Below are 24,751 nucleotides of genomic sequence, written 5' to 3'. Positions count from 1 at the left end.
TTACCACCACGTCAAAAAGTACGTCCTACATTTTCACCTCCAAAGTTAAAGGTTAATAAAACAATGAAAGGACAAATGAATCTTACAAAATTTAATATTTAAATATCTTTTCCGTGCAACTACAGCCATTCCCGTGCTTTGAAATATTCCTCAAGTCCCGGTCCACACTAGCGTGAATTTCATTAAAAAATTTCATGAAATTAGGCGTTTTTAAATCGAATTCCCCACTACAGCAATTTTACGATTTTACTTTCGTGAAACACATAAGGCAGCCAAAACCAAGGACTGGGAGGGAAGGTAGAGGAAACTCCTGAAAAATTACGGCTAAACCTCCCTTAGTTTTCTTGAAAACGGTCATCCAGTCCTAAATGTCTTTCAGAAGATAGGAAATATGCACTTACATACATTACAAACAAATCGTAAGGATAAAGCCTTTCATGGTCTTGTAACACATCACAAACCATCGGCTTATTTACGTAATTAAAAATCTAGTTCAAGTTTCGCCTTGAGGTACCATCAGAAACTTGGTGAAATGAAGTTAGTTTTGAATGCCTAAGCAGGAAAATCGGTATTTCCAGCCTTTCTGTGTACTCCAACACAAAAAGTACAAAGGAGCTTCTAGGAGACATGTATCTATCAATATCTTATGATGTGTTACAAGGCCATGAAAGGATTTATCCTTACGATTTTTCTGTAAGTGCATATTTTTATACCCTCCACCATAGTATGGAGGGTATATTAAGTTTGTCATTCTGTTTGTAACACATCGAACTAATCATTTGCGACCCTATAAAGTATATATATTCTTGATCAGGATAAAATTCTAAGACGATCTAGCCATGTCCGTCTGTTGTAATCACTCTAGCGTCCGCAATAATTGAGGTAGAGTGCTGAAATTTTGCACCCGAGGGTCTTTTTTCCATAGGCAGGTCAAGTTCGAAGATGGGCTATATCGGTCCACTTTTTGGTATAGCCCCCATATAACGGTACCTCCGGATTTGAGGTATTTTGACGTTCTTCGCCACATTTGCAGACCGAATTAGCTATAATTTGGCACTTAGGGTTCCTAGTGATCAACAAACTTATATCTCAAAGGATATGGACATAGGTCCATGTTTTGGTATAGTCCCCATATAACGGTACCTCCCGATTTTCGGTATTTTGAGAATTTTAGCCACAATTTTTAACCGAACTATCTGCAATTTGACATTTGAGGTTCTCAGTGGTGATGAAACATCTCCACGAAACAACGTCAACATAGGTCCATGTTTTGGTATAGCCCCCATATAACGGTACCTCCCGATTTTCGGTATTTTGAGAATTTTATCTAAAATTTTTAACCGAACTAGCTGTAATTTGCCATTTAAGGTTCTCAGTGGTCATGAAATATCTCCACCAAGCATCGTCAACATAGGTCAATGTTTTGGTATAGCTCCCATATAACGGTACCTCCCGATTTTCGGTATTTTGAGAATTTTAGCTGCAATTTTTAACCGAACTAGCTGTAATGATCGGTATTTTGAGAATTTTAGCTACAATTGTGTCTATTCAAAAATAATCGTCAATATAGGTCCATGTTTTGGTATATCCCCCCATATAACTGTATCTCCCGATTTTCGGGAATTTTTAGTGGTCACGAAATTTCTTCACTAAAATTCATCAACATGGGTCCATTTTTGAGGGTCTACATTGTTTTGATGAAACTACCCTCAATTTGACTCTTGAAGTTCCCTGCAGCTATAAAACTTTTCCGCCAAAAAATTTAAAGATATAGCCCCGTAGGTGGTACCTTTCACCTAGCTGAACACATTTTTTTAGATTAGATCAGATAACAAAATGCAACAAAATGGAGGTGAAAGCCTGGTTCACGGAAAATTCCTCTTGGGGAAGAAAGGCCTTGGTGAGTATATTATGAACCCCGAAGGACAGATCCGCCGTGAGTCGAACTTCCGCCTTATGGCGTGATGAAATTTTTGTTAGAGACCTTGTGGGCCATCAGGAATTAGCGTTATATCTTTGTTTACTGTTGCTTAAGTGCTCTACAAAAACAACAACCAAAGATATAATGCTAATTCATGATGGCTGACAGGGTCTCTTGCAAAAACTTCATCACGCCATAAGGCGAAAGTTCGAATCACGGCGCAACTGTCCTTCGGGGTTTTTAATATACACACATCTCCAAAAGGAATTATCTCTGTCCCAACATTTGTGTTCACAGTGTAATTTAAGCAATAGCGCGAGGCAGTAGGAGTCTAACCATTATCGAAAAGTTGTTCCACCTAAAATTGTAAGAGGACCCTAATTATTCTATTTTAATTAAGACTATTTTATGGTGGAGGGTATAAAAAGTTCGGCCCGGCCGAACTTAACGACTTTTTACTTGTCTATCTTCTGAAAGTCATTTAGGACTGGGTGACCAATTTCAAGAAAATTAAGGGAGGTTTAGCCTTCATTTTTCAGGAGATTCCTCTACCTTCCCTCCTAGTCCTTGGTTTTGGCTGCCTTATGTGTTTCATCGAAACCGAATATTTTTGACACTCACTGTAGTCATAGAAATCGATTGTCTCAGAAATATAACATTGCGGGTAATAAACTGAGAAAAGTATTAATAAATGTTCTTTTTGGGAAAATATTTGACAGGTAAATATCCGATTTGGTTACATATAGAAAAGTAATTAACCGGGACAGTTTGAACTCATTTATATGAAAAAATTTTGGAGATTTAAATTGTGAGGCAATTAAACGGGAAAGGCAGTTAAGCAGAGAGGTAAATAACCGGGGTGAAGTGTAACTACATTTTTGGTGCAAGAAATCTGAATTTTCCCTATTCTTCTTGCAAGGCGTTTTTCAGGGTTCCTATATACATATTAGCTGTGTTCCAGAACTAAAAAGTTTTTACAATTTTTACGACTTTTACACATTTTACTCGAAAAAGCGTTCCCGTACACAAAAAAGTTGTAAAATGTTCATTTCTCTTTAAACAAAAATGGCGCTGAATGACACTCTCTTTAAAAACTTTTTACACGACAAATTTGGGCGAGTAAAAAAATAGTAACATGTTTGCCGGCGTCTGATTGGCTGATACGCCGACTTTGACATTTGTTCCAGTGTTTTTGACGTATTTTCAATTTTTCCGTTCCCGAACTATTTCAAAAAACTTGTGTGTGAGAATAAATTTGTTGCAGTTCTCTCTTTTACGAGTTTTACTATTAAAAAGTACGGGAACGAAGCTATTCTTATATTTGTCTCCAAATACATACATTTTCTATAGGATTAAAATGTGGAGATTGGGAGGGTGTTCGTTTGATCCACTTTTGTACAGTTGTATAGCATCCATTCTCGAACAATCTGTGATTTGTGCTTACTAACATTATATTTAAAAAATTGAAATGTTGTCCACAATCCCATTTTTCAGCGCTAAATTTAAAATTATCCCTCAAAATGTTTAAATAACATGTCCTTTCCATAATTCCATCGATCAAGACAAGACTCCCTACACTAGGGATGTCCACGCCTGCACGTTGTCGTAACAACAGAAAATAACGAATTCAAATGAGAGCATGTCAGCCATTGTTTAACAAAGGTAGATTACTCTTCCATCAATTTTCTCTCATTTATTTTGGACACCGATGCCCTACAACGTAAGCACTCACACAACCCCATGTCATAGCAGGCCCTTCTCCGTGTTTTACACTGTGGGACTGTGTGTTTGGGATCCAAGACCGTATTTGCCCTACGCCATATCTTACTTGGTCCATCCGACCCAAACAGGTGATATTTGCTTTCAACTGCAAAATTTACAGTCTTCCAAGAATAAAAAAACTTTTTTTCGTGTTCCTGAACGAAATCCAATCGAATTTGGCGGTTTTATGCTTAGTTTACATTTACGAAATCCACTCGATTTCAACTGTAAATTCCTTTGTGTATACGTCAAATGAAAACTCATCTGAAATCCATTCGATTTCATTTGACGTTTAAGCAATGGAATTGGCAGTTAAAATCGAGTGGGTTTGTCCCGGTCCACACTAGAGTGATTTCATTGAAAAAATTGCATGAAATTATGCGTCTCTTGATCGACTTCCATAGTAGAGTAAAATAATAAAATTGCTTTAGTGGGGAATTCGATTTAAGAACGCATAATTTCATGAAATTTTTTAATAAAATTCACGCTAGTGTGGACCGGGACTTTCGTAAATGTTTAGTTTTTATGAATGGCTTTTGCAATGCAACTATTGGTCTGTTCCAGTACTGCAAGAATCTACTAATTTTTACTCTTTGTTTCGATAACATAAAGGAAAAAATGTTATCGTAGTAAAAAATAGTAGCTTCTTGCAGGTTCTGGAACAGATCATACACTGACTCAAACAATTGTCCGTACCCCATACAACTTAAATTATATGTGATTATAATTCAAAAAATACTTACCCAAATCGAATGAAGTGATTTGATTTTTTAAAGTACAACAAGAAGTAATAAAATTTGCCAATTTATAATAAAATAAAAAAGGAACACTTTTATTTTTAACGAAAAACTTAAAAATAGTTCAAAATATATACACAAAAAATTGTCCGTACCCCATACATATGTATTTAAAAAAGGTATATTTTCATGATGTATGAAGTCCTTAATACTTGGTATGATATCCATTAGCTTCGATTACATCTCTTAAGCGATTTTTCATCGATAAAGCCAATTTTTCGGTGGTATCCGCACCAATATTCCGTCATTCTTGAATAATGACATCTTTCAGCATTTGCTTGTTAGTTATTTTATGCTGTCGAATTTTTATTTCTAAAATACCCCATAAATGTTCTATGGGATTTAAATCTGGGCTCTGGGGAGGATGAGGCAACACTTCCCTAATGTTGTAGAGCAGCCATTCTCGCACAAACATGGAAATGTGCTTTGGGTCGTTGTCGTGCAAGAGACGGTAATCGTCCTGTACGCCAAAATTAGTGGCGCTAGCTTTTAAATTTTCTTTTAAAATGTTTAAATATTTAAATTTATCCATCGTGGTTTTCACGAACACCAAATTTCCCACTCCTCCAGCTGCCATTGCACCCCACACCATCACTCACCCACCACCGTGTTTCACAGTTGCTTTTATATTTTTTAGCTGCAATGCGGTGTTTTCTCTACGCCACACAAAACGTCTTCCGTCCGACCCAAAAATATTAAATTTACTTTCGTCAGTAAAAATAACTGATTTCCACAAGTCGTCAGGCTTGTCTACATATTTTTTGGCGTATTCTAATCGTTGTTTTACGTTCTTTGTCGATATAAAGGGTTTTTACGGGTTGCCATGAAAAAAGTTTTGTACCGTTTGTGTGCTTAAAGTGACATTTTCTTCTTTTTTAATATTTTTAGCTATTTCCACGGCACTTGTTTTTGGTTCAAGCTTAACCATCCGGTCGATCTTTCTTCCCAATCCAGCGTCTATCATTTTTTTCCGACCTCTACCTGGGGCAATTGAGAGTGACCCCGTTTGTTTGTAATTTTGTATCACATATTGGACAGATGATTTTAGTCAAGAAACATTTTTAGAGATTTCAAGATAACTTTTTCCTTCATTATGCAGTTTAATAATCAATTCTTTGATGGCAATAGAAATCTTAGAACTATTTTGATTATTCGAACTCATATTACAAAGTTGTTACAACACACTACTCAGACAAAGTACTTTATAAGACTGGGAAATTGTCTAATTTTACCTCAACTTCAAAAAATTAAAGATCCGTTATGCTAGAGAAATTAATATTTCTCTCTGGACAATGATCCGATTAAATAAAAACAACAAAAATGAAAGAACCGTTACACAAGATTGAGCCGTACGGACAATTGTTTGAGTTAATTTTTTGACGTATTTTTTTGTTTTTTTGTATTAAATTATAGTGAAACATATTTATTTAATTATTAGTTTTCAATTATTATAACGAATTGTTGTACTTTTAAAACAACATTTATTTCACTAGAATCGAGTAATTATTTTTCGAATTATAATAAATATATTTTCAGTTGTATGGGGTACGGACAATTGTTTGAGTCAGTGTATGCCTTGAAGGCATACACAAAATTCTTTGAAATTTTTATTAGCTTCGTTCCAGTACTTTTTTAATGGTGAAATGTGCAAAAGAGACAACCGTCAAAAATGAGTTCAACGCACACATTTTTCCAAAATGTACGGGAACGGAAAAATGGCAGAAAAGTCAAAAAACTGGAACAAATGTCAAAGTCGGCGTTTCACATTTTTGCTCGCTCAAATTTGTCGTGTAAAAAGTTTCTAAAGAGAGAGCCATTCAGCGCCATTTTTGTTCAAAGAGAAGTGAACATTTTGCAACTTTTTTGGTGTACGGGAACGCATTTCGGGGAAAAATGTTCAAAATGTGTTAAATGTGTAAAAACTTTTTAGTTCTGGAACGAAGCTATTGTAAGTAGTCTTATTTTATGTTATGAATTTCTCCGAAATCTCAGCAAGTTTAGGTGCAGTAAGCTTCGGGATATCGGCCACCTGTAGAAGTAACCACTTTTCGTCTCTTTCAGTGAAAATCTTTTCTCGCTGTTTTTCGACTTTTTGCAAACCCTCTTCTCGGTTTTATGCCTCAATATGTTTTTTTTTGAATAGCAGATCGAGTTGTGTATGGCACACATGGTTTTAATTCGAAAAAAGTAGCTCTCAACTGGCGAACTTGTGCGGAATGCCTAAACAAACAACTATTGCAATATAGTGCTTGTAATTTCAACACAAGAATAACTGTTAACCATAATAAACTTGTAAGTATTACCAGGTGGATAATTTTCCTTGGTCCCAGAGTAATAATACTGAAATAATATTTACTGAAATTTTGACATGAAAGTAAAAGAAAATGTAAATTGAAATTACTCTAGTGTGGAAGGTAAAAAATTATGTTTTTAACAATTATTATTTTTTATCTGAACTTACCAGAATATTACTAATTTTATAATATTAATTTAAAGTTAAGACACTAATATGCAAATACAATAAAATAATGAAATCATTTTGATTAATTTACACTTCGCCCCGGTCCACACAAGAGGGATTTCATTGAAAAATGAGTTCCCCACTACAGCAGTTTCAGGATATTACTCTAATATGGAACTCGATCTAGGGACGCAGAATTTCATGAAATTTTTGCAATGAAATCACTCTGGACCGGGACTTAGCAATTGCAGTTTTAATGAATGAAACTAAAGTGGATATTTTTGACTGTGACTCGGGAAAAGTCTATTATTTCTTTTTACTTATTATTTTATGGTCATAATTAGTACATACAGAAAAAATGATACGTACGCCCTACTTAATGACGCTACTTCATTTATCGATAAATGGTAACGGGTAATCAGCATTTTTCGAATTTGGCAGCACTCTTAATGCAAAACAAAACACCAGAACTTGGGCATCACTAACGGTCATTAAGAGAGCTTTTTTCCACAATGTGTGAGAGCCGTGTAAACTCTCAGCAGTGTTGGCATTTGTACATCCAACAAATTTATGATTAAATTTGAGTTGTAAAAGAAATTCAAATAAAATTTCAATAATACAATAAATTATATAATTGGCCTGTTCCCGTACTTTATAAAGTGGTAAAAGTCGTAAAAGTTGTAAAAGTCGTAAACGATTTTCATATAAATTTTGTGTACGGGAACGCAAAATGTGTAAAAGTGGTAAAAATTGTAAAAACTTTTTAGTTCTGGAACAGAGCTAATATGAAATAAGATTAGTTACGAGTTTTTGTTTCAATGTATACTCCAGGATGTATTATATTGTAGTTTTGCTAATTAGTACCAAATATATTACGGAGAGTACATTCAACTCACAACACTAATGCTCTCCCCAACGAAGTGTTGGAGCAAGTGTTAAAATTTAGCTTTGCAATATTTACACTGGCAACACTGCTGTCAGAATATAAAAACAAAATAGCAAGAGAAAAAATCTTGGGGAAACTTTAGTCTTTTAGTCCAATTTAACAATTCGGATAAAGCAAACGTGCGGAAGTCGCAGCGCGTGTGTTTACAACAATAATAACAAAAAAAGAAGAAAAGAATAGAAAAAATATGTGAAATAATATAAATAAAAAAAGAGAGGAATATCCAAAGAATCTATAAAATAGATGATGTGAATAATAGATACAAGAGCAACAACAACAAGATAAGATATAATAATTGTAATATAAAAAAAAGAAAAATAAAAAAGTGAGTGTGTGTGTGAAACAGAAGAATAATAACAAAACAACAAATCGAAGAAAAATAAATATTATTAAATAAATAAATGAAAAATAAAAGGAAATTCCAGAGAGCAAGAGTGAGAAATGTTTCTTAAATGAAAACAAAACGAAAAGCATTAAAAAATATTAATAAAATAAATTTAAAATAAAGGGTTGTTTACACCATCTATCAATGTCGTATGAGATGTCAAATTTTCTACCTGCGAATGTTGTACACATAGTGTGACCACTATGAAAATTTTCATCTATCAAAATGATTTGGCAACTCATATGTAAATTTTTCATTTAGGGAGCGCTCTATTTGATACGGCATTCTCGTATGTAAACATAAATTTATCAGCTGTTTTCTGGCAATTTCAAAAAAAAAAAAAATTGAAAAACAAAATCTTTTAAAAAAGAAAATGGAAAGTTATGTATATTTAAGTATTTAGAAAAGTAAATAAAGGGTGTTTATAATGTTATTTTCAGATCGATTGGTCGAAAGGAGCAGTGTTGGAAATTATTGCTTTGTAGCAAAACATGAATGCCTCTATAACCCCAAAAACCTATTCTGCCACAACAAACATGCCAGATATTCATTTTCCTTCAACCAAAATTAAAAATTTGCGCAAATTTGTAACTCAACAATAAATGTAAACAATGACAAAAACAGCTGTTTTTATATTTATAGGTTATGTCATACGAAAATAACACTTGTAGGTATGAACGCACAAATTGAAAGTTGTATGGATGACGTCAATTTTGACAAACATAGAGAATGTCGAATGGGTGAAAGAAATGACAGCTCATATGACATTGATAGATGGTGTAAACAGCCCTTAAGCTGTAAAGAGATGAGTTTTTTTCGCTAACACAAATATTAAGATAATCAGGTGTAAGCGGCGGCGGTTTCAATAACATAACGTATAATTGTAAGTCCATGTGTAAATCTATTTGATAAATGTCTGCGAAATTAAATCAAGTGTTTTTGTTTTTGTGATAAGAATTGTTTTTGCAAAATAATGAAAGAAATAAAATAGAATAATAATAGTGCCAATATAAAGAAGAAGAGCATATGCGGAGCGGAGTGGTTCTTTTTTAAATTGCATACAAAGTATCTGAGAGATTGTTGTGTTAAAAAAAAAAAACAAAAAAGTAGCAAAAAATTATTCATTGAGCAAAATCAACAATAAATATGAGTGCCGAAAAATCTCTGTGATTGTGTGTGGTGTGGGAGAGTAACGGCAAGAGAGGGAGTTTATAATTAACAAAAAGAAGAAAAAAACAAAAAAGGGAGAATTGGTGCAATTTCCCTAATGAAAAAAAGTAAGAAAAATTGCCGCGGCATGGCATTAAGAATCTCTGTTTTTATCTACATTGCAACAAAAATATAGTCACAGTGTTTACCCCCATTTCTCCCTCCGGTCACCCCTTTAAAATATAGTGAGTTTTTGTGCGGTTTAAATTTAGCCAACAATTTGATAGAAACAAAACCGAAATTCTTTGCGTTGGGATATTCTTCGTGTTTTTTTTTTGTTCACGGTTCTATTGAAAATTTGTGTCGTCTCTGTAGTCTTCTTAGAGACAATTTTCCTTCTATTACAAAGCACTAGTGCGGCAACAACAACAAGAAGAAAATTATATTAAAAAAAAAAACAAAAACAATGTCGCATCTCTAAATGTTTTGTGAGTGTGTTGTATCTGTGTGACTTGGATGGGTTGGGATTTTTCATTCTGATTTACTTTGACATCCAAGGCGGCCTTTAGTTCAAGCACATCAAGAGAGCAATGGGGAAGAGAAGACAATGGTTGGTGGTGTTGTCTCTTCTTTACAACATCGTCGTTATTGTCGTCATTTTTGTGTAATTATTTTGCGGTTCTGGCTCTCCCAGCCATCATCCATCCATCCATTCTAGGCATTGAGTGAGAATTTTGATATGAAAAAAAAAAAAACTGCCAGACATCCCCATCGCCCAGTAAATGTGAATATTGTTGGTGTTTGTTTTTGGCGGACCAAGTGTTTGTGTGTTAGTGCGTGCCTATGCTTGATAAAAAACGACGGCTGTATCTATTATGTTTTGTCAATAGATTCGTGGGTTACTTATTTTTATACAAAGCAGCTAGAAGCGATTTGACAACGTCTAGCTATTTTATATATTGTGGTGTTGTTGTTAATGTTTTTTTTTATCATTGCCACAATGGACTCCAGTGTTTTTTTTGTTTAAAAGTGTCTCGCATTTCGTCTAGTATGTTTTTATATAAACAAAAATAACTATTAATTGATGAGAAATGAGAGCAAATAAAAAATTATGACGTCTATTGTTGTTAACATGAACACAAACCCCAAAAAATAGTGAACAAGAGCGGCGACTGATGTAAAGGGGAAATAAAAACACGCGCCACAAGATAAACAATGCCAAAAACAAAACCGTCATCATTATCACCTTCATTAATAACAATAATAATCCAATATTAATAGACATTAAATGTTGTTTTTGTTGTAGGATAAACCATTAACGGGTCATAAATCTCTATTTGTGATTTTTTCGGTTAAAGCCTCTCTCTCTAACAACTTGGCTCTCAGTGTTTTGTCACATCCCCAAAATACACGAAATATGACACAAATGAAAGTGGGGGTACAAACTACAACCCTTCCCAAAAAACGAAGATTTATCTCTGTGCTCATTCTCTGCCTGCATCTCTCACAGAGGAAATAACATACCGCCGGTGCTGCCAATTTTTTAAGGGTCAATAATCGCTGCAATTGAATGTGTTATAATGGAATGAATGTTGCATGACAAATGGAAGTGGAAATGAACAAAGAACAATTCTAAATTTTAATAAATACCTCGAATACTAAGGTAAAACAAAAAAGATGAGAAAAGAAACTATTAAAAGTTTTAATCCCGGCAAAGTCTGTAGCAGCATAATGGATGACAATTTTCACCAAATAAGAAAAATTCCATATCTCAAAAAAAAAAAAGAAAAATGCTGAGGTAAAACAGGACACTTGATAAGAAAAAGGCTTCAAAAATACATCATATCTGCAAATTTGCAATAATGTCTGTATAAATAGAGATTATCGAACTCAGTCTTTGTCTTTTAGTCATTCACACACGATATGCCTGATGAGCTGAATTGAATCACCAGCGAAACGATTCTGCTCAATACAGACCTATCTCGCTTGAGCCTGCCTCTAATGACCCGCACATGGAATGTCAGGTGTGGAACTGCCGAGATAGAGTTGCTGAACGTATACATCTCGCTGAGAAATAGCTGTATCTCAGATTATATGCCTTACATTAGCTCGCTTTTGGAAGGTCGTAATCGTCTGGTCCTGGGGGACTTTAATGCTCCATCAGCAGACCACCCGATTTCATCGTCTCTGAACGCCGCACATTCGTCAATCATGGGAAAGCTGATTGGCCGAGTTTCAGAGAGTTCACCAATCCTTCTGATGTTCGGGTAGCGGAAAGGACGTTCCGAGACATCATCAATACTGCAGCCGCTCGCCATATACCTGCTGGTCGAATACTCGAAGTAAGACCAAATTTCCCGGCAGAGGCGACGGAATTAGCAAATGAGCGTGATGAGCTTCGTCGAACCAACCCCGACGATCCCAGAGTCAGGGAGCTGACACTGGAAGTTAACAGGCTGGTCGGCGAACATAAGCGGAACATGTGGTTAAATCATCTGAAGAGTTGCAACAATGGAGCCGGTATAATTAAATTGTGGACAACTCTCGAACCCCGGAAGGACGGATGACAGGACCTCCTTTAGGTTTGGCGACGTTACTTTGACTGACCCAAAGAGGTGTGCAAGTTACTTCAATCTACTGTTTGTCGAGCACCCCGAGAGTGACAGGGCGAAGAGAAGAGTGTTACGTCGCATTAGATCTCTTCCTGCCGAGGATGAACCACCACAGTTTACAGTAGATGATGTTGCGAATGCCATCAGGAACGCTAAATCATCCAAAGCGTTGGGCCCTGACGGAATTTCCATGGTAATGTTGAAACAGCTGGATGAGCCGGGAGTGGAATATCTCACTAATGTTCTCAACCTGTCGCTAGCCATCCTTATTGTTTCCGAAGTCTGGAAAATGGGCAGGGTGGTCCCGCTACTGAAGCCAGGCAAGGATGCCAGCAAAGGTGAATCGTATAGGCCAATTTCGCTTTTGTCACCTGTAGCGAAGACCCTTGAGGCCTTATGCCTCCCCAGCATTATAAATAGCTATCAAGTTGCCGATCATCAGCATGGATTCCGTAAGCAGCACAGCACGACAACAGCGCTGCACGCCATCTCCACACCTATTTGTCGAGCGGAGCGGCTGTGTGATAGAACAGTGATGGTGGCGCTTGACTTACCAAAAGCCTTTGATACTGTCAAGCACTCCACGCTGTTCGAGGACATCGAGCAGACAACCCTCCAGCCATGTCTGAAACGTTGGATAATCAACTATATGTGTGGTCGCTAGTCGTATGTGGAATTCAGGAACAAGAAATCCAAGCCCCGTTGAGTGAAACAGGGAGAGGTGATATCTCCGGAACTGTTTAACCTCTACCTTTCGGGTATTCCGCCCCCTCCAGACGGCATTGATATCGTAACGTATGCGGATGATTGTACGATCCTGGCGTCAGGTACCTACCCTGATGACATCTGTGAGAGACTGAACTCCTATTTAACCGATCTTACCATCTTTTTCCACGCGAGGAATATGCAGATATCCGCCACTAAATCGACGCCCACTCTGTTCACCACATGGACGGCGCAGTATAGTAGATAGTTGAATATCAGGGTCGATGGCAGCAGAATTCCGACCACAAACTGCCCCAAAATTCTAGGGGTCACATTCGACACCACTTTCACGTCGTCCGCGCATGCCATAGCTATCTGTGATAAACTGAAATGTAGGAACAAGGTCCTCAAGTCCCTAGCCAGCAGCACTTGGATTGCAGATAAAGAAACCTTGTTGACCACGTATAAAGCTATAGTTCGGTCTGTGGTAAGCTATGCGGCGACAGTTTGGTCCCCGAATTTATGTGACACGCAGTGGAATAAGATTCAAATTTGTCAGAACGCCGTCCTGAGAACAGCAACAGGTTGTCTTCTCAAATCTACAGTGGACCATCCACATGAGAAGGCAAAGATTTTTCCAGCACGACAACATAATGAGATGCTATCGTTGCAGTACTTGCTCGGGTGTTACCGTGAGAGCCATCCCAATCACCAGCTGGTGGCCACCGATACACCCAGGCATATCAAGAAGGATATTCATACTCTAGAGACGACGGTCCAACAATATAGGAGAGAACCTCTAGATCAACAGGCATATCAGGCAGGTTTGAACAGCATTCACACGGACACACTTTCTAAGACGATAAGCAATTATTGTGCAAATGCAGTCCTCGGAGCACATCCCCCATCTATTGCAGCTGAAGAGCGCCAGCTGCCACGACAAACCAGAGTAGTTTTGGCTCAATTGCGTTCGGGATATTGCAGTCGCCTAAATTCCTATTGGGCGGGAATCGATCGCGCCGTTCAAGACATCTGCCCAGCATGCGACATGGGCCCGCACTATACTAAGCACCTATTCAACTGCCCCGCCAGCCTACTCATCTGACTCCAGTGGATCTGTGGTTACATCTCATCGAAGTAGCCAAATTCCTGGAACTGGAGATAGACATAATAATAAAACACTGGTACATCAACAACCAGCGAAACGCTGTAGTATTTTGGTTGGGTGTGTGGCAGTTCGCTAGAATTCACTTTTTCAATATAAAACTCCTTAGGTCATGTTATAGCACGGTTACACTACAGCTTTTTGCCGGGTTAACCCACTTCTTGAGGATTTATTGCTTAATCTGGCCAAATCTGACCAGATTTGCCATACAAAAATTAAATCCTCTCACGGCTGGGTTTATTTTAAATCCGGCACAAATCCACCAAAAATGCAGTGTTGTATTCGGTATTTGTGCAAAAAAATCCAACTCTACTCAAAAAGTACCAAAAGTTGCAACTGTTTTTCAACAGAGTTTGTCATGTTTTACACATTTACGATTGGTCGCATGAGATGTTATGGAGTTAATAAATCTAAAGTTATTAGAAAATCATAAAATTATTTATTTTTTTACATTAAACAATTTTTTAACAAAAAGTACGCTTGATACCAAGTTACAAAAAATGTATCCCTGCGTGTAAAATAATCGAATATGACCAAAGAGGGACGATATCTCATACGAGAAATCGTAAAAGTGTAAAACACGACTTTATCAGTTATTTTGTATGTATACGTAAACAAACAACAGCTGACAGTTTATATCCTCGAAAAGATAAGTGTAACCAGCAAAGATTAACCCACTGGGTCTATTAAACCCAGTGGGTTAACCTTCAATAGTGTAACCGGGGTATTAGCTCGATTAATTCAATATTAATGGTTTGAAACCCGGCAAAATTCCAGGTAACAACGGTATCTCGGCAGAATATTTAAAAGTCTGTAGCAGCATAATGGCTGGAAGCCTGATCCGAAAAATAAACTATTCAAGCAGATATGGTAAGAGGAAAAGGTCAATTATGGTGAAACTTTCTGAAACGGGAAATAGAACAAAGTGTGGCTACTGAAGATGTATTTCCTTGCTGCCATCAATACCACAAATATTCAACAAAATCATATTGAATAGCCGATCTATTAGAAAAATGTTTGAGAAACCCCAAGCGGGCCTGCGGGCAGGTAATTTATGCATCGACCTTATTTGCACAACAAGAATCATTATTGAACAATCAATGGAATATAATGCATGTCTATATCTTGCGTTCGTAGACTACGAAGGCTATTGATGTTCTTAATAGAAGACACGTATGGAGTATATGGAGTACACATTTATCAAAAGAAGTACCCATTAAAACAATGACACTTATAGAAACCAGCTATAATGGCACAACTTCCACAGTGTTGTCACTGTTCTTGGCGCAGTGTTTGAAAATCTAGACACATCGCCGTCTGGTCCAAATTGGAATATGTTCAACCAACCAAAGAAGTTACCCAAGCTGTCACAATAATCACTGTCAGTTGGTATAAAATTAAAATGCGACAAAACAAGGACAATGAGAATAAATAACAGTAATAATAGCCCGTTTAAGATATGTGGCTAAGAAGTACAAAGTGCGGACCGTTTTTAGCTTTTGTCAACAACAGATGGCACGACAAAGGACGTAGATAACCGCATTAGAAAAGTCCAAGGAACTTTTGCGTCGCTTAAAACCATATCGGCCTCTGAGACATTAAATTCGAAAATAAACATCAATATTTTCAAAGCATATGTGAAACCTATGCTACTTTACACCTATAGATCTGCGAGATGGCTCAACACTACTATAATTAACAATAAACTACAAGTATTATAAACAGATCCTTTCGCAACATACCAACGATATGATAAACTGACCGCACGAAAGCTAGCGGAATTTCGAAACCGTAAATCCTGTACCCACCTTATTTGCATAATCATGGAATAAATAAGTGTAATGGAAGATTCGCTCTAATTTTTTAACATATACGGGCGGGTGTTCTGGCAATTTTCTTGAACCGAAGCGTTCGCAACTTCCACAGTTGTAGTTACCGTAATTACAAATTGAGCAAAAAAAGCCAGTTTGCTTTTGGATGCTATGACGAGCAGTTGAGCAAATAGTTGTTTTATTCTTAGAAGTTATTATAATGACCTTCTATATCCAAGTTATCGCAACATTATCGCTCGAACGTTGTACCTTTTTCCTACCTTTAACCAATACCGGGGGCTTGATTTCGCCGTGCTATTTAACCTTGAAACATTGTGCCTTCGAAATACAATTTTTGTCTGCTGTCAACACGAGCAATTGGGTTGGAAGTTTGCTCAGAATTGCTTTCTGAAGCTTTCTTGGAAATTTTAAGTCGATTCTTTGTCCGACAAGGACTTCCCAATTATGTATTTTTCGGAACCAATCGTTTAATAGTTAAACAAATACATTTAATCTCAAAATACAATATTCAAGGGTTTACATGGCATTTTATAACGCCTCAAGCCGCATTTTCGGGTGGTATATAGCGAGTAATCTGAAACCTTAAAAGTATCCTATACTCCCGGCCATTGTCCTTCTTAAGCAAAGTACCTAACGGGCTACTACCACCAGTAGAGAGGAGCTTCACTTACTGCCTGAACCAATTTCCGATAATTTGTCTATGACGAATCAATGGAAACGATTGAAAACAATTAATATCATTCTGCCAAACGCTGGAATAATGAAAACAATCTCAGCGAGCTCACGCCTCAGATTATTTTGTTGACATCAAAGAAGACAATGGTGTGGTCACTTTAACGTGACACTCAACGGGCCGCATGTGCCGAGCCCTTAAGTGACGTATCTGCGATGAGAGACACTTTATAAATCCTGCCCCACCCTCCACAAATTGAACGTGATTATACGTAAAAACAAAACACGCGAAACAGCCTTATTTTTGACTGTCTGTGACAGGTCGTACCCGCGAATGCTGTCCAAGTCCTAAAATTTGCATGGTATGTCTCAAGGGGCGTTATACAATTCCTTCTCAAAAGCGGATCCCAAACAAGTATTTTCGGCATTAGCTCTGGCACTAAATCGTAGTGACGATAGAAAAAATATCTTTTGGGAAAATATAAAACGTGAAACTTTTCCCTAAAGGTGAAATTAGAACGCTACCAATATAAAAAGGTAAAGCACAAAGTCTTGCGGAATTTCCAACGCGATCATATCGATTGTGGCAAATAATGGGCAGAACCTTTCGAACACATCTTTAACTAGTGTACACAACAACGACTCGTACTTCTACTAAAGGGTAATAAACCCTTAGAGAATCCATCCTCTTAAAGTCCTTTCTGTATGTCAGACTCTTGCGAAAAAATCTACTTGTAAATGGATTTGAAGAGGAGCTAAAAACGCAGGCTAGTAAAAAAAAATAATTTGGTTTAATCAAGAGAAAATCTGCTTTAGATTCGATGAAATAAACTGTTGAAACCGCAAGGTTATCGATGCACCAAAAAGGATAGGAACGTTATAATGCATACATAAAAACACCGATGTATCCCTGGCTATCTTGTCAGAATGACTGACAGCTAACTAAAAGATAGAATATTACTGTTTGATACTGATTTGGGAAGCGAGAAATATGAGATTACATCGGGTATTCCACAAGGGCGTCTTTATTAGGACCTTTTCTATGGAACGTGATGTACGAGATCTTTTAAATATAAATGAACCTTGAGGAAAAAATTAGTCGGATACGCAGATGATGTGGCGCCCATTGCCGACCAACCTACTGCATCCCTAATAGAAATCATTGCTAATGGCTGCATGTGAAGGATTTCCATGTGTATCACATCAAAGAGTTTATCAGCGAATCCAGTGACAAGCAAGAAAACGTACAAATGATAACAGAAAAAACGTCTGTACAGAAAACAAGTTAATAATAATGAATAAAATGTTAAGCCCTTGATAAACTGTCAGTAGTCTCAATGGCTTAAGCCTACGTGACAAAGGCTGCTCTTATCATAAGCGGTGTCAAAATCAAATAATTCACTAGCAACCAAGCTTCTGGAGAAAGTACATCGAAGCTTCTCACTAAGCTCACACCCGTTATCGTAATATTTCAACGATAGCCCTATCGACCTTGCTAATATGTCGCCTATTCCACTGATCCTAGAAAAAAACAATATATATCGGCCTTTTTGTAGAAAATTTACTTCTGTTGAAACTGAGGTATGGGGCATTGTATCTCGCGAATTGTTGTAATATACCATAACTTTTGAACGCATTTAGGTAAAATAAACTGTTTTAGCACGATTCACCCATGGATTTCTTAAAATTATAATTTGAGCGGAAGCTGTGGTCATATTAATGTAAAAAAATAGAAAAAAATCGTTGAAGGAAACGAGTTTTTTTAAGTCAGTTTTCAATTAGTGGCTTTACAATACAATGAAGAGTATAATGTTCAAAGAAGAAGTTAAAGAATACACTTCAGAGATGAAGTTTCTAATGTATGATTTTTTAATATATCCACTGTATCTACCTCAAACGGATGCTGACATTTTGAAGACTGAAAAATTGGGTTTTTTGAATTTTTGCTCTAATCGGAACGCGCAACTGTACTCGTTTAAAAACTGATTATGAGATTGTAGTACTCGCAATTACGCATTTTTTGATGTATAACTATGGCGTGTAGGCTTCAAAGGTTCACAACAATCTCAGCTTAAAGTCGAAATTTTTGTGCGTATTTTTTTTTAAAAAACCAGTTTTTTGGATTCAAAACTTACAAATGCCTTTCGATTTCAGTGGAAACCCGCGTGAATTTAGTTTTTTTATGTTCTGAATCTAACAAGCCTTTGCGCGTCTAAATCCATCCACTAGATCGGCGGATATGATACCCCTCAAATTTCGAAAATATGCTAAAAATATTTTTGAAAATATCGTGTATTTAGACGCGTTTTAGATGTGTGATTCCTACTTAGATAAATAGAGCGAAACGCATATTTAAAATGTGCGAAAACAGATATTGAAAAACGTTCGCGAATCCGGAGATATAATAGATTTTTTCTAAAAACTGAGTGCGATGCTACATCCACGGTTCTTGATGGATCGCATTGAAATGACATAGGATGATGTATTTTTTAATGGTGATCATTGAAATCGGATGCGCATAAAATGCAAATGTACTTCGTGGAAATTATGGGCATTTTACTGTTTTTTGCACCCTAACATGCAACTGATGCTACATCGTGGTCGTCAAATGGAATTTCACAAAGTGTATATCAAATAAGAGGGATTGATTCGCTGTTTTGGAAAATCGGATGCGCATCATGTCATTTTCACTATTACGCGGTTTATATGCGTTTCAAATGTTGTAATATTCAATATAACATTATTTTAATGTTATGCCACAATTGGAATTCCTTGTGATTTAATATAATGTTCTAAAAATATTCGCCAATAGGAAAACTATAAGTGAAAAAGTTGTTGCAACGGAATATCTTCATTATTGCGTGAAATTTGGACGAAAATGACGAAGAACTCAATCATTTTTTCTTCAACATTTCCTATAAAACCATAAAAAAATAAAATTAGAATAACATAATTTTTATTTTTCTCGTCACATTTTCATTGTATTTTTGCAAATAACACGAATACTATAGCTCCAAACTTCACGACTTAGGTTTCATTTTATTCCTCACAATGTCTGGATGCTGCTATAATTTTTTTATATATTTTTTTGTAAGTATAAGCGCTATTGTTTCAAAAATATGTTTGTAAATACGTGAAATTATTTAATAAATTTAATTTTTCGCGAATCCATTGAAACTTTTTGAATTTTTTTTTTGCATATTCTCAAAGGGTGCGAATTCAGTTAACGACAATTGGATATAACAGCTTACTATATTAAGCCGCGATTTTTTTAGAATTTTTTCTAATTAGCATAATTAAAACGGTCATATCTTTTGCGCGCAACAATCAAAGTTTGTAACGAAAACAGATTTGGAATGACGATTTTTTTCTTAATCTATGTACCAAAAATCATAGATGTAGTATCAAAATTTTTTTTTGATTTTTTTGAAATGGAAAAGACGATTTTAGACATTTTTGCTGATATATAAATTCAATGGCCATTTTGGTACCTACCTTCATAGATTCCTAATAGAAGTTACCTCAACATGAGAACTTTGTTTCGATCTCGAAGACAACGTCGAACACACAATCTACGAAAAAAATCACTGAACTATAAATCGAGAAAGGGAGGGAAAATATAAATGCCTCAGAATAGGGCCTGAGGATTTCAACAGGGTGCCTCCTTATGACACCAGTGAACCATATTTATGTCGAACCGAAGATTTCGTTGGTACTTTATATTTCGTTCGGTTAATATGTCGTTATGTTTTACTTCTTCTTCGTCTGCTTCTCGTATTTGATTGTATTGGTAATCGATTGTCCGGCTTTATGGCAGAATGCCTAATTATCTTAGGCTATTATATTCAACTTTGTTCTTAAGGGGCTCAATCTATAGGTTGGTTCTGATGTCGTCATTTGACATTCTGTCCCTAGTTTTCCTGCTACCCGCCGCAAATATTTGATTTCTGCAAGTCTGAATTCTCTTCTGGTTTTTGTTGTGACGGCCCACGATTCACTACGGTACTTAAGTTTCGGTATCTATGTATGTGCATATGTTTTGGTATCAAGTACTTTTTGGAGGTAAACGGCTTTCTGACTGAAATTCGTCGGTATAGGTCCACGTTTCGATCTACATATTCCCCATAGAACGGAAGGTACCGATTTTCGTAATTCTGAAGGTTGTTACGTCAATATCCCACCGAAAGACTGAAATTTGTTATTTAGTGTTCCATGGGTTTGTAAAATATTTCAGAAAAAAATTATAAGTATAGGTCCGCGGGTTCCTATATCCCCATAGAAGCGTACCTCTTGATTTTCGGTATTTTGAAAGCTTTACCGAAATATCGGAAATTTGGTATTTGTGTTTAGTCTTCTTTGAGTCTGAAAACTTTCCGCCAGAAACTTGTATGTATAGATCGACGTTTGAAACGGTATCTCCCGAATTTCAGTATTTTGAAGGTTAGCCACATTGTTTTACCGAGCTTGCTGAAATAGTCTTCTTCATAAACGAAAGGAAACTAATCCATTTTAACGAGTGTATAATGACAAACATTGATAACAGTAAAATACAAGTATAACAGATAGGGATTTCGATAAAGATAATGAAGGATACAACAGGGACCATCATAATAGCCTCAGGCGTGGATTTCGTAAAGCACTGTTTGTCAAGGACCATCATAAGAGCCTCAGGCGTGGATTTCGTAAAGCACTGTTTGTCAAGGACCATCATAAGAGCCTTAGGCGTGGATTTCGTAAAGCACTGTTTGTCAAGGACCATCATAAGAGCCTTAGGCGTGGATTTCGTAAAGCACTGTTTGTCAAGGACCATCATAAGAGCCTTAGGCGTGGATTTCGTAAAGCACTGTTTGTCAAGGACCATCATAAGAGCCTTAAGGCCAGAACAGAATCAATCGCCGCTTACTTTGCTTGCTTCCCCAAATGTCAAATTATAAAGGAGTGCCAGAGCCTCTTAGCAAATCCGCCTGCGTTCTCCTTTAGGAGACTCTGACATTCCTTTATAATTTGACATTTGGGAAGCAAGCAAAGCAAGCGACGATTGATTCTGTTCTGGCCTTTAGGCGTGGATTTCGTAAAGCACTGTTTGTCAAGGACCATCATAAGAGCCTTAGGCGTGGATTTCGTAAAGCACTGTTTGTCAAAGACCATCATAAGAGCCTTAGGCGTGGATTTCGTAAAGCAGTGCTTGTCAAGGACCATCATAAGAGCCTTAGGCGTGGATTTCGTAAAGCAAAGTTTGCCAGCAACCATCGTCAGAGCTTTAGGCGTGGATTTCGTAAAGCAAAGTTTGCCAGCAACCATTGTCAGAACTTTAGGCGTGGATTTCGTAAAGCAAAGTTTGCCAGCAACCATTGTCAGAGCTTTAGGAGTGGATTCCAAAAAGCAAAGTTTGCCAGCAACCATTGTCAGAGCTTTAGGAGTGGATTCCAAAAAGCAATGTTTATCGGGAACCCTTACCAGAGCCTTTGACTTGGGTTTCGTAGAGCAATGTTTGTTAGGAACCTTCACCAGAGCAGTAGGCGTGGATTTCGTAAGACACCATCATCAGAGCCTTAGCCGTGGATATTGTAAAGCAACGTTTATCGGGGACCATTTTACTTCAATACAACTCGTGGTGGAGGGTATAGCAAGTTCGGCATGGCCGAACTTGACGCCGTTCTTACTTGTTTTTTTTTTTTTGAGAAACTTGTAGTTTTTTTCTTGCTATGCATACACGAATCCCTGACTCTTGGAGTCGACGACGTCTTATCGTACGGGCCGATAATTTCATTAGCAATTTCGGGAATTATATCTCTCATAATTTGTTTAGAAGTAAAAAAACTAAATGACCTTGCTTTTCCTAATAATGTTACGGTCTTCTGCCGCTGTAGTTTTTCTTGTCCGAATAACCCTATTTATTATATTTCTACGGAATTAGATTTAACTAATCTCCGTGTAGACGTTGTTTTATTTCCCGAAAACATTTATACCAAATAAAACAGTGTTCTTTTCAGATTACGTTTCAACAATACTTTATTTACTTTATTGCGCTTATCCATAACCGACTTTTATTCTAAGCACACAGCTAGACTCTAGTAAGCACACATCTTCTTCTTTAACCGACTGTTCAGTTTGACGTCTAAAACGCAACTAACTCTCTGTTGCTGAGTCCCCTTGTATTTATCCCAATCGCCTCAGGTTTCCGATATTTATAGACAACTCTTCAGTTTTACGTCTAAAAAGCAACTAACTCTCTGTTGCTGAATCCCCATGTATTTCTCTCGATCGCCTCAGGCTCCCGATATTTCTAGGGATTTCGTAAAGCACTGTTTGTCAATGACCATCATAAGAGCCTTAGGCGTGGATTTCGTAAAGCACTGTTTGTCAAGGACCATCATAAGAGCCTTAGGCGTGGATTTCGTAAAGCAAAGTTTGCCAGCAACCATCATAAGAGCCTTAGGCGTAGATTTCGTAAAGCAAAGTTTGCCAGCAACCATCATAAGAGCCTTAGGCGTGGATTTCGTACAGCACTGTTTGTCAAGGACCATCATAAGAGCCTTAGGCGTGGATTTCGTAAAGCACTGTTTGTCAAGGACCATCATAAGAGCCTTAGGCGTAGATTTCATAAAGCACTGTTTGTCAAGGACCATCATAAGAGCCTTAGGCGTGGATTTCGTAAAGCACTGTTTGTCAAAGACCATCATAAGAGCCTTAGGCGTGGATTTCGTAAAGCACTGCTTGTCAAGGACCATCATAAGAGCCTTAGGCGTGGATTTCGTAAAGCACTGTTTGTCAAAGACTACATAAGAGCCTTAGGCGTGGATTTCGTAAAGCACTGCTTGTCAAGGACCATCATAAGAGCCTTATCATCAGAGCCGTTAGCCCATCATCAGAGCCGTTAGCGTTGATTTCGTATAGCAAAGTTTGACAGGAACCATCAGTAGAACCTTAGGCGTAGACTTCGTAAAGCAAAGTTAGTCAGGTACCATTATCAGAGCTTTATGCGTGGAAACCCAAGTTGGTCAGGAAACGTCACCATACAACGCCATACCACAACAGAGTCTCCTCTGTGCTTTACTGTTGAAATTGTGTGTTTAGGGTCCAAGGCGGTATTTGCCCTATGACATACCTTAATTGGTCCACAGGTTAAAGTTGTCTTCATTGCTTTCATTGGCAGCGTGTTTTGGTCATATGGACCAATTAAGGTATGTCATAGGGCAAATAACGCCTTGGATCCCAAACACACAATTTCAAAAGTAAAGCACAGAGGAGACTTTGTTGTGGTTTGGCGTTGTATGAGTGCTTCCGGTGTAGGAAATCGTGTCTTTATCGGAGAAATTAAGGATAAGATGTATTATTTGAACATTCTGAAAGGATAATTTGAAATTTAGGAGCTGAAAAAATGGGATTTGGGACAACATTCCAATTTTATCAATATATGAGCCCGAGCACAAATCACATATTTTTCCAAAATGGATGCTATGTAACTGTGATTCAAACACCTCCCCGATCCCCGGATTTGAATCCTATAGATAATTTATGGAGTAGTTTGGAGACAAATATAAAAAATCGTAACATCTAAAGTATAGGAACCCTGAAATATGCCTTTCAAGAAGAATGGGGAAAAATTCCGATATCTTGCCCCGAAAACTTTCCTTTTGGTTTCATAAAACTTTTAGAGTGCATACTTTTCACTGTGATGTAGAAATCGATGTTGTTTAACAATTTTTATTTTTTTTTATCTAAACTTACCTGAATGTTGTTAATATTATTTTATAATATTTAAGTTAAGACACAAATGTAACAATAAAAAAAGAATGAAATCGCTATCATTAATTAACTCTTAGAAATCGCAGTTTTAATGAAAGAAAGTGAAGTGGATACTTTTGACTGTGATTCACTGTATTGCTACGGAATTAGATTTAACTGATCTCCGTGTAGACGTTGTTTTATTTCCCGACAACATGTATTCCAAATAAAACACTGTTCTTTTCAGATTACGTTTCTACAATACTTTATTTACTTTATTGCGCTTATCCATAACCGACTTTTATTCTAAGCACACAGCTAGACTCTAGTAAGCACACATCTTCTTCTTTAACCGACTGTTCAGTTTGACGTCTAAAACGCAACTAACTCCCTGAATCCTCTTGTATGCCTCAGGTTTCCGATATTTATAGACACATGTTCAGTTTTACGTCTAAAAAGCAACTAACTCTCTGTTGCTGAATCCCCATGTATTTCTCGCGATCGCCTCAGGTTCCCGATATTTCTAGACGATCTGGTAGCTTTTAGAGCACCACCAATTTAGCAGTGCGAAAAGCACACAAACACTCACTAACCGTACAACACACACATACATGGGC

The 24,751-nt window shown here is 36.9% G+C and overlaps 1 protein-coding gene across 13 annotated transcripts in view; it reads left to right on the top strand.

The window, feature by feature from the left end:
- The first annotated feature begins 7,872 nt into the window (after positions 1–7,872).
- Snoo (Sno oncogene) overlaps positions 7,873–24,751 on the top strand; it is a 589,115-nt gene continuing 572,236 nt past the window's right edge. The window contains exons 1-3 of one of the 13 annotated variants that reach the window (XM_073965727.1): positions 7,873–8,211; positions 9,108–9,154; positions 9,227–9,548. The gene's annotated coding sequence lies outside the window, so the exon portion shown is untranslated. Of the gene's footprint in view, positions 8,321–8,711; positions 9,155–9,205; positions 9,549–24,751 lie in introns of all 13 variants that reach the window. The other 12 variants (XM_073965720.1, XM_073965719.1, XM_073965728.1 and 9 more) reach the window with 12 other exon arrangements.

The sequence above is a fragment of the Musca autumnalis genome, unplaced genomic scaffold (genome assembly GCF_047663935.1).
Source record: "Musca autumnalis isolate F117 unplaced genomic scaffold, ASM4766393v1 scaffold_2, whole genome shotgun sequence".
Lineage (NCBI taxonomy): Eukaryota > Metazoa > Arthropoda > Insecta > Diptera > Muscidae > Musca > Musca autumnalis.
This window is presented reverse-complemented; position numbering and strand designations above follow the sequence as displayed.